Source organism: Durio zibethinus, chromosome 12 (assembly GCF_047325235.1).
Source record: "Durio zibethinus cultivar Kanyao isolate XHJ-2024 chromosome 12, ASM4732523v1, whole genome shotgun sequence".
NCBI classification, from domain to species: Eukaryota; Viridiplantae; Streptophyta; class Magnoliopsida; order Malvales; family Malvaceae; genus Durio; species Durio zibethinus.
Genome location: NC_143173.1, coordinates 18,302,712 through 18,306,808, shown reverse-complemented (window position 1 = coordinate 18,306,808; position 4,097 = coordinate 18,302,712). Strand labels below are relative to the sequence as shown.

Below are 4,097 nucleotides of genomic sequence, written 5' to 3'. Positions count from 1 at the left end.
AATGGTTTGAGTATTTGATATACAATTGGACTGACATGCTTGAAATTTAGTTTACATAACCAAAACAAGGTAGCAACAGAACCAATTATTTATATCAATTGAAGAGGCACAATTGCAAGAACACCAGACCACTTCTCAGCTTGATACTTGCTGGTTTCAATGTTTAAAATGTGCTATTTCAATCCTGTTTTTCAAAAAAATTGAAATAATTTGAAAGTTTAAGTCAAATAGAATTCACTAAATAGGTTTAGACTTCAAAGGACTCTAAAACCAGATAAAGATAGATAACAAGTTTCCCCAATTACATAACAAAAGGCTCAAAGCAAGTCTGTCTGAACTGCTACAAGTATGAACTTTGAACATATACCAACAAGCATCTACTCCTACGCTAAGATTCTTACTGTCTGCAAATCTAAATCATGTTCCTAATTCACAACTGCAATGGCAGTAAGCACCGCCTTGACATTAAACTTGTTGAACAAAAATGGGACTTTTTTTGAGTTGTACCATAAGTTTCAAGCTAACAATGGTGGAGGCCGTGACAAGAAACATAATTGTATGAAAAAAAATGGGCCTTTTTTGTTCAATAATGTAGCTTATGTTATTTTATAGTTCATCGGAAGTAATCAAGGATCACAGCTAAATGACAGTGGCTAAAGCAAACACGAATTTTAAATTTGGTATTTCAAAATTTTCAACTGAAATTGATAGTCTGATCAACAAGAAACGGCCCTATACTCAAAATTTTTAACTAACTGAAATTGATAAGCTGTTCAATCAGAGACAACACTCCAAGCACACTGTAATCCCTAGTAAAAGGCAAGAGAATTGTTCATTTTGTGCTCACCGCAAGACTCCGTGATCTACCCATTCCAGTAGCGATTTTATTTATAGAAGTAGGTTAAGGTTCACTTGTTTGTCTCTTGGGAATGTGGGGTTCTGTTCTACTCTTAGCTGTTGCAATTGTCCACTCTTCTGGTAAGCCACACACTTTTTTAACTCATTTTCTCTTTCATGCCATTTTTTTTTTATATATATAAAATACGGTACCTTTAAACTTGTACCATTTCTTTTTCTCCCTTATTGAAGTATTTCTTCCTCAAGTCATCATTTTCATCATTGAATTTGAATGTAATGAAAAGGGTTGTTGAAAAACTTTTGTGCTGACTTAGCCAAGTTCAAATCCTTATAAAATATATAGTACTTTTTTTGAAATAAAAATATAGTTCATTTAAACATTAGGTTTTCGTTGCCTCTTTAACATAGTTAACCAATGGATTTAGGCTATGGAAAAGCCATAAAGACAGGAATATTTTAGCAAGCAACCATGTAATTTATTGATTAAGTGCCAAATTTTTAGTTTTAATTATCAGAACTGAAATATTGACATTTTCAAATACCAAAAAAAAAATAGACTATGGCAATCTTAGAGAAGGATCAAGATCAAACTTAGCCAAGTTATTAATGGGCAAATATGAACTTTTAATAATTGATGCAAGTTCACGTATATTTATAATATTAATATTTTTATGTGTTTTTTTTAATCCTTTTTAAAGTAAGAATAAAAAAAATTCTATTATTATAAGTTATCACTTTATTTCATATATTAAACTATAAGTGATAATAAAAGAAAAGGAACTATTTAAGATGTTTTGAGAAAAATTGATTTACAAATTAAATATGAAAATAAATTAAATTAATCATGAGTTTTCTGAAATTAACATTAAACCCTTAGAATCAAATTGAGTTTATATATATACATATATATTTATAGATATATATTTTATATATATAATATATATATTATCGACCTTTTGTTTTGCTCAAAAGAGTTTTTTATCATATAAATCAATATTCTAAGCCTTATTTTAATTAAAAAAATAAATGCATAAGATGAGAAATAAAAAACATTTATTAATCAAATTAAGATATTGTCTTATAAATAGTAAACTGCAAAGAATATGTAAAAAATAAATAAAATTTATTTCAAGTTTTATAGGATTTATCAATGTTATATTGAATCCCTTAGCTTCTATTCAGATTCATATGTTGTGTAAATACTTTTTCAAATAGTTTTTATGCGTATTTTTATCTTTTTAAAAGAAAAAATTATATAAAAATTATATTATTAAATTCTTCCTTGAAGCCCATGTTTTAAGCAATAATTGTACAAAAAAAACAAATATATTGATTTTTATTAATCAAGTTAAGTTATTATTTTGATAAAAATATTAAATTTAAAAATAGTAAAATAAATAAATTGGGTCGTAAGATTTATGAACCCTATATGTATTTAATATTAAATTTTTACTTTTTCTTTTTGTATGTTTGTGCCTTTTAAAAGCAAAAATTTACAAACAAAAAATTTTATTATTATAATTAAATCATTACTACTCAATGCCCTTGTTTAATGAAAGAATATAGTGAAATGAAGTAAAAATAACCATAAATATTCTAACTAAATATTTTGATGTAATTTTCTTCTATCTAACAAATCTCATCCTCATACTATAAAAATTGGAAGAAAAAAGTGTGATAGAGATAGAGCAACCAAAGCTCTATATTTAAAGCAACCAAGGACATAGATACAACAATCATGAGCTGTAAGGGATTTTTTTTTTTTTTTAACAAATGAGGTCACAACCTAAAGTAAGTGATTGCGAATATTGAAATTTGAATATATATCAAAGCTATTGGGTGTCATTTTTTAAGGTAAATGCATAAACCATTAAACTAATAAGACAAGTGGTATAATTTTTAGATTACATATAAGCTATACTATGACCTAATATTTTAAACATTTCTATTTTCTGTTTCCCGTTTTTGATTTGGGGAAGGGAGATTCGAAACCTGCTCAAAGAGCAAAGGATAAATTCACCATCCATTGTGCAAACTTTTCAATCATCTTTCCTTGAAGAGATCTGCTACCTCCAATAGCAGGAAATCAAAACATTGTTTAGACCCCAAGAATGAGGTATAATTAATGGCTTGAGGATTTGATATAACCAAATAGGTTCCGGTTATACAATTGGACTGACATGCTTGAAATTTAATTTACAAAACCAAAACAAGTTAAGGACAGAACCCATTATTTATATCAATTGAAGAGACACAACTGCAAGAACACCAGACCACTTCTCAGTTTGATACTTGCTGGTTTCAATCCTGTTTTGCAAATGTTGAAATAATTTGAAAGTTTAAGTAAAAAAGAATTCACTAAATAGTTTTAAACTTCAAAGGACTCTAAACCAGATAAAGATAGATAACAAGTTTACCCAATTACATAACAAAAGGATCAAAGCAAGTCTGTCTGAACTGCTACAAGTATGAACTTTGAACATTGACCAACAAGCATCTACTCCTACACTAAGATTCTTACTGTATGTAAATCTAAATCATACCAGCACTTCCTAAATCACATCTGCAACAGATGTAAGCACCGTCTTGACATTGAACTTGTTGAACAAATGGGACTTTTATTTGAGTCATACCGTAAGTTTCAAGTTAACAATGGTGGAAGCCATAACTAGAAACATAATTGTATGAAAAAAAAATGAGACTTTTTCGTTCAATTTTGCATCTTATGTTATTTTATAGTCCATTGACAGTAATCAAGGTTCATAGGGAAGCGACAATGGCCCAAGAAAATACGAAATTTTACTTTGATATTTCTAAATTTTCAACTAAAATTGATAGGTTGTTCCAGACAATGGCCCAAGAAAATACAAATTTTTAATTTGGCATTTCTAAATTTTTAACTAAAATTGATAGGCTGTTCAACAAGGAACAACCTTCCAAAAATAAGCGTATGCCGCTAAATGCGGTGAGCGCACGGTATTCCTTAGTAAAAGGCGAAAGAATAATTCGCTCTATGCTCACCGTACGGCTCCGTGCTCTATCTCATTTGTTTGTCTCTTGGGAATATGGGGTTCTGTTCTACTCTTAGCTCTTGCAGTTGTCCACCCTTCTGCCAAGCCACACACTTTTCTAATACATTTCCTCTCATTTTTCATGCTTTATTTTATAAAATATGGTACCTTTAAACTTGTAACATTTATTTTTCTCCTTTATTGAAGTATTTCTGCCTGAAGTCATCA

General features: G+C 28.9%; 1 non-coding gene across 1 annotated transcript; it reads right to left on the bottom strand.

Moving 5' to 3' along the window:
• Positions 1 to 3,770: 3,770 nt before the first annotated feature.
• LOC149515816 (U5 spliceosomal RNA) lies at positions 3,771 to 3,888 on the bottom strand. Its single transcript, XR_016326405.1, has one exon. It is a non-coding gene; the product is annotated as a U5 spliceosomal RNA (small nuclear RNA).
• Positions 3,889 to 4,097: the final 209 nt, after the last annotated feature.